The sequence below is a fragment of the Lissotriton vulgaris genome, chromosome 1_1, assembly GCF_964263255.1.
Source record: "Lissotriton vulgaris chromosome 1_1, aLisVul1.2, whole genome shotgun sequence".
NCBI classification, from domain to species: Eukaryota; Metazoa; Chordata; class Amphibia; order Caudata; family Salamandridae; genus Lissotriton; species Lissotriton vulgaris.
Genome location: NC_141685.1, coordinates 46,992,289 through 47,006,146, shown reverse-complemented (window position 1 = coordinate 47,006,146; position 13,858 = coordinate 46,992,289). Strand labels below are relative to the sequence as shown.

Genomic DNA, 13,858 nt, shown 5'->3' with positions numbered 1-13,858 from the left:
CTTGGAAGTAAAAAAGTCAGCAATCGCACTGACCCAAGGCTCAAGGGGGGAAGTCTGAGTCGACGCAGCACGTGGAGTCGTAAACTCCCGCACAAGCTCCTTACAAGAATTAGAGGCAGCTTCAATTTTCCTCGCGAAATAACTCTTCTTCTCAGAGAGAATGTCTCGATGATAAGCTTTCACTAAAGGCACATATTGGTGCCCTGGAAGTGGGAATTTCGCCAACAGCCGCCGAATATTTAACCCGGACACCGGAGACCACCATGCTGCTTTGCCCCCCCGCCCCCTCCCCCCTGCGGCTGGAACTCCCTCGGACATAGCGCCCTGAAGCTCTGGGGCACCATGAGCTAGTGACTTCAAGGGGCACCATCTTTCCTGCGTAGCCTTAAGTTTATTCTGCAGGGTTGAGGCCGTTTGGGCAGGACAGCGCATCACAGCACTCCAAGTAACTGCGGCCTAACAGCAAATGGTGCATTAACGGAGCCGGGGAAGAAGGGTACCCTCCAGCGGCTGCCGCACGAGGATTCCGGCCATCAGCACACATCCTTCTGAAGCAACCCCTACGGCTTCTGAGTTTCACACTGTCCGGGGGCACTGAACAACGCCGCCATCTCGCAGGGCCTACCTTCCCGCTCAACCACCAGCCCCTCCCCGATAATCGGAGCTTCTTCGGCCCCCCACCGATCCTGTGGAGGTCATTGCTGCCCCTACAGACATCACCCTATCAGCCAACCCTAACGCGGGGATACGGAGAGGCCTCCGGGAGATACTCTGAGGCCGGAGGCATACCAGCGTGACCCCCCCCACTGACGGGCTTGACCCAATCGTGCCAAGAAGCCCACGCCCTTGTAGCTACAGCCATCTGACCCAAGATTAAGGGCATCCGAGGTCCATCTGAAGAGACTGGAACCCCCCGCCACCTCTATTGCATATCGACGGGATACCCCCCTGTCTTGCCCAGGAGACATCCGGCGAGACCGATAGCACCACAAGACTCTGCGCCCTCCGGTCTCCCCGACCATTGCGCTCCACAGCCAGGAGGCTAAAGGCACTGCCTAAACATCACCCTCGCACTCGGAGTAAAGGACAGCAACTACCCCTGGTGCTCGACTACAACCGTGTCAGCTATCTCCTCCACTGCCTTTGACACCGTCCTGGCGACCACTTTCACGGCGTCGTCTCGGACCCCGAGGCGAGACATGGGCCGCAACGATGCTAAACAGTCCAAGATACCCTTCGAAACTCGAGAGACTGCCAAAACTACGCCGGAGACGAATGGCAGCCCTGGGGCCTCAACCCCCCAGGATGAAGACGAAAATCTATTCTGCTAAGTATGAAGCCAAGCCTATCAACGATAGACACCAAAATCGACGCCATAAATACTCGCATGGATAGCGTTGTGGCCAAACTTGAACATCACGATACCCGCATAAAGAAAACCGAGGACAGAATCTCGGTGGTAGAGGATGGGGCGACATCTACCACTAAGCAAGTCACGCAAATGGAGAGGCTGCTTAAGATAATTGCTGACAAAAATGAGGATTTAGAAGCGAGGTCCCACCGCAATAACATCCGCGTCCTAGGCCTTGCGGAGTCCACCAACACGGGCAAAATGGAGGTCTTCATGGAAACCTTAGTCGTGGAACTTTTCGGGAAAGAACCCTTCTCCTCACACCTCATTGTTGAAAGGGCCCACAGATCCCTAGCTGCACGACCTCCTCCTGGCGCCCAGCCCCGTCCCATCATAGCCCGCTTCCTAAACTACAGGGATAGAGATGCAGTGCTTCGGCGGGCGCGAGAAACTGGTACAGTGAAGTACGGAAACACAACCCTCTCTTTCTTTCCAGATTTCACCCCTTCTGTCCAAGACGCCAGGCGCAAATTCGCAGTGGTCAAGAAGAAACTACAAGCCCAGGAAATCACCTATGCCATGTTGCACCCGGCCAAGTTAAAAATAACATACCACGGTTCGCCACATTTCTTTCACAACCAGCAACAAGTAGAGGACTTTCTCAAACAACACAGACGGGAACAATCGAGGGATGAAGGGGAGAGGAATCGCTCAAGGTCGCAGTCCCCGATGTCCCACCAAGACTAGCTGGCATCAAGACTTTTCTGAACGCTAAGGTATTGTGCGCTGCTCCCATAACATCTGGACAATGAAGACTCCGATGAGGTACCATATTCTGTTGTATTCTCTCATCGATTGGAGACACTGTTGAGTGCTTGGCCACCCACCTCCGTCCCACATAGGTCGGCTAGGCTCTGTCCTGGCTGTAAGTGGGTGAAAGTGTGGAGGGCAGGTCTGGCGCCCCTAGATTCCGTCCCTAATGGGCGAGCCCCTAACCGCCTCTTTCCCTTCTAGGGCAAGAGCAACGGTATTGACTGTTTTGACTTTGGTTCTATTTGGGTTTAGGGTGGTGGGAGGGTCATTGACTGCCCGGCTAGTTGGGGATGCCGGTGTGGGAGGGATGACACTTTGCTCCGAATCTACAACACAAGATACACCATTTATAACGGAGATGTACTTCAATGTCTTGGTTGATAGTCTAATGGTATACCGGCCAGTTGGGGAGGCCGTGAAAGTTAGGAAAATAAACTGCTTCCAGTATGCTGGACTCATTTCCCCAGATACCTAGAACTGGGGGGGAGGGAGGGAGGGGACTGAACTATGCTCTAGTCGGAAAGTGCTTTGATTACTGTTTAACGTCGAATGCTGCAAAGTTGGCCATTGTTTTCACTCAATGTGGGGATGGGGGGGATAGCGGATGAGCAACCATCGCTCCAACTCCAGGTGATGTCGTGGAACGTGCCCGGACTAAATAATCCTAGGAAAAAACGTCAGGTGCTGGGATATTTGGACAGGCATGGGGTGTCTATAGCGATGCTGCAAGAAACACACTTAGCGCCTAATTGCCCTCCCTAGTTTGCGTCCAGATGGGCATCGCACAGAGTCTTCTCATCCTACTCAAACTACGCCAGAGGCGTTACAATCCTGGTAAAGAAAGGGGTGGGCTTTACCCCAGCAGGCACAGACACGGACCTGGGAGGCAGATACTGTATGATCTGGGGGAAACTACACTCTCATGTGGTACTCTTTGCCTGCTATTATGGTCCCAATACTGACGACCCGTCAACACTTCTTACCATGTGGGGCAAGATCCAAACACTAGGTATAGCCCACGTCATAATAGGGGGAGACTTCAATACGGCTGTGAAGCCTGCTGAGGATAGGTCACACCCGCAGCCAGTACATTACACGGCGGGATGCCTGGCTTTCACCTTGGGGATACCCTGTAGGGGCTATCTCGCAGGGAAAAGCCAGGACGGGTTCCCAAGGCAAGCGCGGAGATACCCCTTCGGGGGTCGATTCAGGCGCTATATAAGAAACATAATAATAATAATAATAATACCCAACGCACCCTTCTCGGCATCATGGAGGACCAGCGCTGGACTGATGCTTGGAGACAAACACACCCCATCCAAAGACAAGGTACACACTTCTCGGCGGTACACTCCACCTGGGCACGCATAGATTATTTTTTTCTGACTGCAGGCCTCACTCCTTGGGTGGTCAAGGCTCTGCACCCGGCCCGCACCCTCTCGGACCACTCTCCTGTCCTTCTCACCCTGCGCGCCCCTTTGGACGTATCTCCCTACCTAAGCTGGCGCCTCAACCCTGCGCACCTCACAGACTCGGCCTTTAGGACAGAACTTGAGCTAGACATACAGGATTTCTTTGCCGTGAGGGGATGGTGTATATCCAAAGGGGGGGTGGGTCCTTAAATCACTTCGGAGCGATCTCCATAAGCTCGAAACTGAAATACGCACACTTGAGCGTAATATTCCTTCGGGACGGGAGGGACGCGAAAGGCAAGCACAGATACGGGAGAAGGTTAACGAATACACAGAGGCTGCAGATAGAGAATGTAAATTCCTGGGGGAACCCTACACAGCACGCACATTTCGTGAAGGTTACAGGCCGGGCAGAGCTCTGGCTTCGGCTGTTCGACCCCCCAGGCACCACAACTACGTAACTACCCTGCTCGATGAACACAAGATACCACAGAACGACATACCTGGACAGCTCCGGGTACTTACCGACCATTACACATCACTTTACACCTCCCAGAGACAATCGCCCCTTGCCCTACTCACGTACCTGGAAGATACTGCGATAGCCTGGTTAGGACCAACACAACAAAAATTCTTACATCTCGAATTAGAACTGGATGAAATAAAAGATGCTATTATGTCCATGAAATCTGGCAAATCGCCTGGGTCGGATGGCCTTCCAATAGACTTCTATAAAACCTACATACACTTGCTTGCCCCTATACTTAACCAGGTATACTATACAGCACTCGAGGAAGGCGCCTTACCAGCCAGTATGCGGGAAGCCCTGATAGCGTCGCTACTCAAGCCGGGCAAACCACCAGAATTGTGCGATTCCTACAGGCCACTCTCTTTATTAAACACTGACGTCAAAATACTAGCAAAGGTCCTAGCGACACGCCTGAACCTCCTTATGGACCGACTGATACTTCCGGATCAGGCCGGATTTGTCCCTAACTGTGCGACCTCCCACAACCTCCGCACCTTGCAAGCTGTACTTCAAGACATTGACCCTAGATGCGAGGCAGCAGCTGTCTTCCTAGACTCCACCACGGCGTTCGACTCCCTGGAATGGGACTATCTACTGTCATTAATGGAGAGGATGGGTACTCCCTTTAGCTTCCTAGACTGGATCAAGCTCTTATATACTAAACCCTGCGCCTCCATTCTACTGAATGGTTCTCGGTCCGCCCCCTTTGAAATACAAAGAGGCACTCGCCAGGGATGCCCACTATCCCCAGTGCTCTTTGCCATAGCTACCGAACCCCTAGCAGCAAAGCTCAGGCAACATCATAATCACTGCTCGCTAATTTACCCCGAGCGACAACTGCTCATTTCGCTATACGCCGATGACATGACTCTTTACATCTACAAACCGCAAGAAAATATGAACCCCCTCTTGCGGGAAATAACTAAATTTGGAGCCATAGCGGGGATACAGATAAATTGGTCGAAATCTGCCCTGTTCCCCCTAACAGATAAAACTCTGCAGTTCCCACTTGACTACCCTCTAATATGGGAAAAGAACAAGATAAAGTACTTGGGAATCGATATAACTAGGGACCGCGACACCCAAAATAGGGCAAAACTATGGCACTGTCCTCGATAAACTGACGGAGAGCGTCACTAAATGGATCCACCTCCCGCTGTCCATGGCTGGACGCATATCCCTGATAAAGATGGTAATCCTCCCCAAACTGCTATACCTGTTCACTACCATTCCATACAGTCCTGGCACGTATTTTTTCCAAGCGCTTGACTCCCAGTTGTCTAGACTGATTTGGGGGGGGGAAACAAGCCAGGATGAAATTAAAGACACTCATGTTGCCATAACACCAAGGTTTCGAGGTACCCAACTTTCGATTATATTATGACTGCGCACAGGGTCATTTCGCTGCCTACTGGCTTCACCCTCCTCCCTTCATGGCCCATTTGGCCGTAGAGGATGGTTACATGAGGCCGGAAAAGCCATCAGGATATCTTTTTTCTGAGGCACATATCACGGTCCGGGACCCCACCACTGTAGACTGCACGGTACTAGCCTGGCGAAGACTAGCTGCACGAATGGACGTTGCCCTTTTATACTCCCCGCGCATGATCCTAGCCCATGACCCCAGATTGAGCATAGCCCGTGAAGAGATAGGCCGCCAACTACTTACCAAACTGGGCCTTCATACATGGGGCGATTTGTTTACACAGGGGCAGTTTCGCTCTGCAGCTCAATTTTTTGGGGAACACGCGCCCTCTGTCATGGACACGTTCCTATACGTACGACTGAGACAAAACATAAAATCTGTCACTCCCAATTTCCCAGATGAGCCGGAAGTCGTGGCCCCCTTGCACTCTCTTCTCCAGACTGATACCGCGAAACATGTAGTCTCCATGTTATACCAAAATGCTTATACAGCCTCTACTCCCCCGGATCTCAGTGCGAGACGCGACTGGGATGAGGACCTGGATGCCCCGCTCACAGACGACCAATGGGAGGAAAGCTGTGCACACACGAATTCAGTAACGGGTAATGCCCGGCCTTAGACTGGTCCACTTTAAGTTCTTGCATCAACTGTATTACACCCCTGCCAAACTCCGTCGATTTGGCCTGCGTGACGTGGACCGCTGTCCAAGATGCAAACAGCCGGGAGCGGACTTCATCCACCTGGCATGGTCCTGCCCCGCTGTGGCCTCCTACTGGATAAACATTTTCGAAGCCATGTCTGAAATGGTTGGAGTGGCAATTGATCCCTGCCCCAAAATTGCTCTGCTGGGCCACTCCTCTCCAGCGCTTAAGAAACACCGAAAATTCTTCGCGCTCGAATTTCTGATCGCGAAACGTCATATCGCCTGCAGATCGGGCAGAGGGAGAGCCCCTAAATTCAAACTCTGGTTGACCACCATGTCTACTTGGCAGGAACAGCTACATAACTATGCCGATCTGTTACCCCATAAATCACGCCCTAAAGACCTCTGGGGCCCTCTCACTGCCTATCTCCTCAAGACCCTACCTGGGGATGAACCCACGCCGGACAATCTAACAGGCGCTGGCCACAGTGCACCAACCTCTGTCCTCAGAGATGTTGCTGATCCCCCCCTGTCGGGCGCTGCAACACCTCCTCCCTCCGGCCCTTCATTCCACCACTGGATGTAGGTTTCAACACTGATACTGATGCTGCACATGGGCATGGGCACAATGACTCGGACGCGCAGCGACGCACTACATCAGCTCTGAGTGATCGGGAGGTGGACTACCTCCACCCCCACCCCTGGCTCAGTCGCTGTACCCCTCCCCGCGACACGCACATCGTACTACAAATGGTTCCAAACGCGCAGCGTTCTACCTAATGCGCTAACAGAATCGCAGATGGCACTTCCATCCCCCCCCACAACCTTCATGTTGGTTCATAAGCGGCAGAGCACACCCACTCAATATGACCACAAATCCTAGGATTGGGAAATCAGACACCCTTGCGCTGCACCACAAGCTCCTCATAGCCACATACTAAGTATGGTGGACAACTATAGGCATAGATCAACTATCTAGGTTCTCACAATCGACTACGAGAGGTTTACAGTTCAACCAACCAAAAAAAAAAGAAAAATGACCTCCAATGTTTAATATTTGTTGGTATTTTGCTATGTTCCTGCTGTTTTTCATTACAGCTCCACACTATTTAAAACGCGGCCGGCCCGGATGGTACTGAGGAACAATGTGACAAGGATTTGGGTAACATTTTGATGTAATTTTTAACTGCCACTGTTGAGAGATAAGGAAGTATGCACAGGGATGAAAATATAAAACCCGGCTGTTGCATTGATGGCTTTATTGTAATGTTCTCTTGAATATAATGCAGCTGTGAATAAAGTTCTTATAAAAAGTATTCAAACATTACTATGGTAAGAGCACTGGCATAATCAGAGAGGCTCTATCAGAGCTCCTATATAAGGAGATTGCGGCCATAATTTGTCTCTACACTTCATGGCACTAAAGGGACAAGTGGATTTTGTTACAGGACAAGTCGATTAATGAAGCAACCTGCCCCTTGGAAAAGTAGATATTTTTATTAATTTCCACACCGCTGGTCTAGATTATGTGACAGGATGGGGTTGGCTATGTCTTTGGCATATTAAGCTGCTGATTGCAGTTGTGCAGTAAGCTTTTCAGTGTCTTTTTAGGCTCTCTTTTTCTGTCTTGATTACCTGGGAAGAAGGTGATTGGTCTTAATTTTGAGAGGTTTTTAGTAGAAAATATGATTTGTTGCTCCAGAGAAGTATTTATAGCTATAGTGAGTATTTTATAAGTTGTTTTTGTGTGGTGAGGGTATGTTATGTAAGATTGGGAAAGGTCATCAATGTCCACCTCTAACATCTGGTTTGTTGTCCTGTTGAGGCGTATAGTTGTGTTTCGCAAAGGCATAGAGATCCATCTAGGTGTGCTTGATACTGTATGTCTGTGGTGGTTGGAGATCTATGCGGTCCCCTAGTTTCCTGAGCCGTAGTTATTTCAACTGCCAGCTTAAGGTTGGCCATGATATTCCATAATTCTTGTCTTATCTTGTCTATTGTCGACTTTAAGTTGTTAACACATGCTTGCCCGGGAGACGTAGCATTGTTTGTGGTGCTGGGAAGGGGAGACTCTTATGAGGGTGGCCATGCTTGTTCTTTGAGATATTGCTTGCCTGGTTTGGGGAGTTTGCAAAGCGGTATACCGTACAGTGAGTGGGAGGAAGTTTTGATCAGACACTTGAATAGCTTACTGATGGTTACTGATGTGCACAAAACTGTTCATCAGAATTTCCATCTTTAGACGTCAACCTAGTGTTCAAGTGTTCTCAAGCTTTCTTTCTCGAGAATGCCTAGAGCCCTCTCATCCCTCTCTCAAAATGAACTCAGACTCTGGATGTCTGAATTAGCTAATACATGTTATTCCTTTGTTCCAGTTTGCATTCTTTAACAATCTCTGGTTTTAAATCCACAGGTGATTGAAGAGTGGGCGTAGAAGACAAAATGGTGATCAGTAATAAGCAAATAATTGAAAACTATTAAAGGACCGATGCTAAAGAAGTAAAGTAGCTTCAGAGCTCCAACAAGAGGAAAGTTTCCAGGAAAAAGATGTGGTGAGAAACTTGGATTAGAGTAAAATAAAGAATGTGAAAGCAGTGTTTCTAAATAGATTTCCTGTTGCTCTAATGGTAGATGAAGAATGCCCTAGAGATGCTAACCCAGGGCAGGAAGACCATCTGTCTGAACCAGCGAGGACAAGCATCAGTCTAAAGTTCTATCCAGTCCAAGAGAAGATAATACACACAGAACAAGTGGGACTTGAAGAACTTTTAACAGACCTCAGCAAAATGGAACTTGAGCACCATATCCAGTGAATTGTCTTTAAATCAAAAATAAATATCTGTTGGTCACTTATTCATTGTAAACAAAGCTGCTTTAAAGACAGGTAGTCAGGTTAGGACTAAGATATCTACTAGTTACAAACTAGCGATGTGGGTATATCTGGGACCAAGGGAAGGAGAATGAAGGAAAAAAAATGCACCTCTGTGACCAATGACCACATTGTGCTTGTAGTCCGGGTCCACATGTCCACTACCATTCTCACCCATTAGAAGTGAACTCAGGTATTTGTTACCGGGCAAGACCTGCAAAATCCTTAATATCCTCATTGTAGTCTTATATGCAGACATAGAAGACATCTGTAAGAAGGGTGACAAGAAACAATGTGCTGCTACTGATACACAATAGTATTCTGAATGTTCATGCCAATACATTATGTGAATATGTACCTAGCTTTGAAATACTGAACACCAACCAAAGCCCTAATCAGTGCCTCATTAACTCATAAATAAATATGATAAAAGGGTTAGAGAATGCACATGGATGTAATCATGCAATAATCCCATGACAGGTTTCCCCATAAGTACCTGGGTCTGCTGATATTAAGGTTGTAGGGTGAATTAGGTTGCCTACAGAGGTTATACACTGTGAACTCCACAGAGAAGTGATCTTTGGCTAAATAAGATTTCATGTGTTAAGTTGAACAAGTGCAGCACATTTGAGTGGGTGATGCTAAACACATGCTGAATAAGATTTAGTATTGTCTTATGGCGTTTCTGCTAGAAAAATCCCAACTTGGAGATATTAACTTCAGAAAGGTATCTTCTCTCATAATGTAATGTATACAGGAGAACCCCGAACTTGGGGATATAAGCACCAAAAAGAAGTCTCATGCATGCTCTGAATGTGAGAAGAGCTTTACTTGTCGATCCAGACTCAGTCAGCATGAGAAAACTCACACTGGGGAAAAACCTCATCACTGCTCTGAATGCCTGAAACGCTTCACTCGCAAAGGCCATCTGACTCGACATGTGAGAACTCACACTGGAGAAAAACCTCATAAGTGCTCTGAATGCCACAAAGGTTTCCTATGTAAATTCAGACTTATTGAACATGAGAGAATGCACACTGGAGAGAAACCTTATCAGTGCCCTGAATGTCCCAAAAGGTTCACTCAAAAATCCCATCTCAGTCGACACGAGAGAACTCACACTGGAGAAAAACCTCATAAATGCTCTGAATGCCAGAAAACCTTCAGTCGGAAAAGAGTTCTCACACGGCATGAGTTAACCCATACTGGGCAGAAATCCCATCAGTGCTCTGAATGCCCCAAAAACGTTAGTTGTAAATACCTTCTCACTCAACATGAGAGAACCCACACTGGGGAAAAACCATATCACTGCTCTGAATGCCAGAAAAGCTATTGGCTGAAAACTGGTCTTATTTTCCAAGAGAGAACTCACACTGGGGAGAAACCATAAAAGTGCTCTGAATGTCACAAACCTTTAGTGAAAGAGCTAGTCTCACTCACCGTGAACAAACCCATACTGGGCAAAACCTTATCAGTGCTCTGAATGCCTAAAAAAGTTCAGTTATAAAAGCAGTCTTATTGTACATCAGAGAACTCACACTGGGGAAAAACCTAATCAGTGCCTTGATTGCCAGAAAACCTTCAGTGTGAAAAGTCACCTTACTGTTCATGAGAGAACACACAATGGAAGAACCTCTTCGGTGCTTTGAATTCCAGAGAAGCTTTAGTTATAAAACAATTCTCAATCCACATGTAAAAGCCAATACTAGCTAAAATAATGTATGAGTGTTATGAAGGCATGTAAAGATTCTGTTGAAAGATCCATGTTATAAAGGAAAAGTGTTTATTAGTGTTCTGAATGCCAGCAAAGCTTTATTCATAAAATTAATTTCAATGAAAATGAAAGAACACGTCCAGTGCCAAATCCTTATCACTGATCTGAATGTCAGGAACACTTGAGTTGTAAAATGGATGCCTTTTGACATGAGAGAACCCACACTGAGTAAAAAACCTTAAAAATATACCCTTTGCCAGAAGCACTTGTCATATCCATTGCAGTGGTTGTAAACCACTTAAACTAAGAGTAAAACTGGTTTACTACCAATCTCTAAAAGCTGATGCTGATAATTCCTCAAATCGGTCTTTGGTTCTACCAAGCACAGTTCACAGCCCCTCTTCTAAGGTTAATGGGTTACCTGTGCAACAGCTTTGAGAATGACTTGATGTTTTCCTTTTTTCTTTTAAATATATCTTTATTGCACATTTTATAGCTTACGTTTTAACGTACCTCTCCAAGTGGACAGTCCATTCTTAAGATTAATTCATGTCAGGTCTTATACACTGATCAAACATGTATACATATATTGCTATCTTTCCCACGTAGAAGACACCTGTGGAAAAATGTACTCAACTGACCCCCATTCCCACATCTTATAGAGAATAGAAAGATGCTCCTCTATCCCTCTTCAAGTGTAGCCACCCACCCGTCAGAGGTGGCAACACCTTTGACCCTTTCCTCCTAGCCTCTCGCCTTTTTTTTGCATATACTGCCACTTCCATTTGATAAACAGCCATTAGACGAGCGAGCCATTGTTGGACCGATGGTGCAGAGAGGTCTTTTTTCTTTTCTTTTTTCTTTTTAGTCCTCATTTCACCATTAGCGTCTTCAAGGTTAACAATAAAAGCCATTCCAACCTGGGCGCCCTGGGCCTATGTTATTGCATTTGCTTTATGCCAACCAGGCCAGCTTCTTTTGTGCGAGGCTTGGTGTAATCATTGGACCATTGAGACCTTAGACAAGCCTCCTTTCAGTGCCCCAAGATGTCAAGGGTGGCCAGATATTTTTGTCACTGTCATTTACCAGGCCCTGATCCAATCTTGCCATGCCTAATGCCGCACCCAACCAGCTCTCATACAGCGGAGGTCTAGGGTCCTTCCACAATTTGCAGATCTCCCTGCGAGCAATCAGGATCGAGCAAAGAAATAATCTCACTTGCACGGCTGAAAGCTGGCTTGTAAAATCAGAGTCCAGACCCAAACTTGAGCTAGGTTTAAATTCAACTTGAACTTAAAAATACCTTCCACGCTACATGCACACTGTACAACGAATGTATGCCCTATGTTTTCTCGACAAAATAATAAAAATTGTTTTAAAATAAAAAAAAATGCCTTCCAGGGCACTCTCCACATTGTGCCAAAAGTCTCTTAAATAAACACATTAAAAAAATGTATGTTGTCCGCCTCAACTTGATCACATCTAGGAAACTTGGGAGGTGAGCAGGGAGCAAACCTTGCAATTTTCTTGGGCGTGTAATACAGCCTATTAATTACATAAAAATGATTCTTTTTAACCCGTTGGACGCTCATGACAAGCCCAGCTCATCATGAGCCACGGTGGCCGTGTGCTCATGACGAGCTGAGCTCGTCATAACCGTCAGAACCCTCGCACGCGGGGCTAATTCCCCCACTGTGCTGAACGTTCTGAAGAAATGGGTGTGGCCGTGATGAGCTCAGCTCGTTAGAAGCACACGGCCACCGTGGCTCATGGCGAGTTGAGCTCGTCACGAGCACCAGGGTGCTGTGTGCGCCCCCCGCCACCCAGCACAGCGTGGAATTACCCCCGCGGCCAACGGGTAAAGTGAAGCCGGTTTAACAAAGTTGTATAAGGTTTGAAGAGATAAAGCATATAAATTTACAGATGTATCTCCCAAAACAGAGGAATTCCATACTAGATGCGAGGGGGGGGAGCTCTACATCCTCAGCATCTAATAGACTCCCATACCAAAATCAAACCTCCCTCTTTTTTGGATTTGCATTCTGAAGACTGTACTCAATCTCCCAATTTCCGCCTATATGCTACTTCTCTGCTGAAAACCAAGAGCATAATTGCACATATTTAAATCTAGAGAAGGAGTCACCAATTTTAGATCTTAAAACCTCCCAAGGAAGAACTCAGTCGGATGATATTAGGTCGAACCAGATCATAATTCCTGCCTTATTAATAGGGAAAGCTAAATTGTCTTCTAGACACACACAAACATATATAGCATTTAAATGAGTTCAACAAACTATAGACAAACATGTACCATCACCAACCAATTTGTTCTATCTGACATTGTAATTTCATGATCAATGCTTCTATTAGATGCTGATATTACTCTATAAATTGTAGGTAACTCCAATTGTAAACCTACTCATTTACGAGTTTCTTAGAATAAGTAAAGAATAATAGGAATAAGTATTCTTGAATGTATACTTTAACCGCGAAATAGTAGGATACTAAACAATCCTGAAACAAACATAACACAAGCGCCCGTTTGTTAATTATTTATTGGTCGTCATTCAAGTCGATTCTTTAGAAAATAAAAACAAACAAAACTAGTCCTTTTCACTATGTTAAATATACAATTTGATTTGGTCGCGCCTTTTCCCCCCCTTTTAATGAAACAGAGTAATGATATATTCTGCATCACCTCCATTCACAACTGTTAAGGTCGGTAAATTGCATATTACAAGATGGCCGCTACTCTCCTTTTAGAGGAGATAAAGAATGGACACATCTCGCTAGTCCTATTTCCACTACCAAACGAACAGGGTATAAAAACCATGAGGCGAGAGAATTACAAGTTCTCTGCCGAATTGCTGCTGCCTGTTGAACTGCGAGGATCGCCTTGACCTTTGTTTAACCAGGTAAATGGTATATCTTTACAACTGAGGATCTATAGTTGAGAAACTAGTTTAATGTCCTTTGAGCTAGTTTAAGCCTGGGCACCTCATAATATTTATGGTGATCTCCTTATTATCATTTGTAGGACCGCCGTTTTAAGTGAATTTCATTTAAAAGTGATCGAGGGCCTGCAAATCACTTAAATACAC

General features: G+C 46.7%; 1 pseudogene; it reads left to right on the top strand.

The window, feature by feature from the left end:
* LOC147737157 (uncharacterized) overlaps positions 1-10,761 on the top strand; it is a 68,136-nt pseudogene extending 57,375 nt beyond the window's left edge.
* Positions 10,762-13,858: the final 3,097 nt, after the last annotated feature.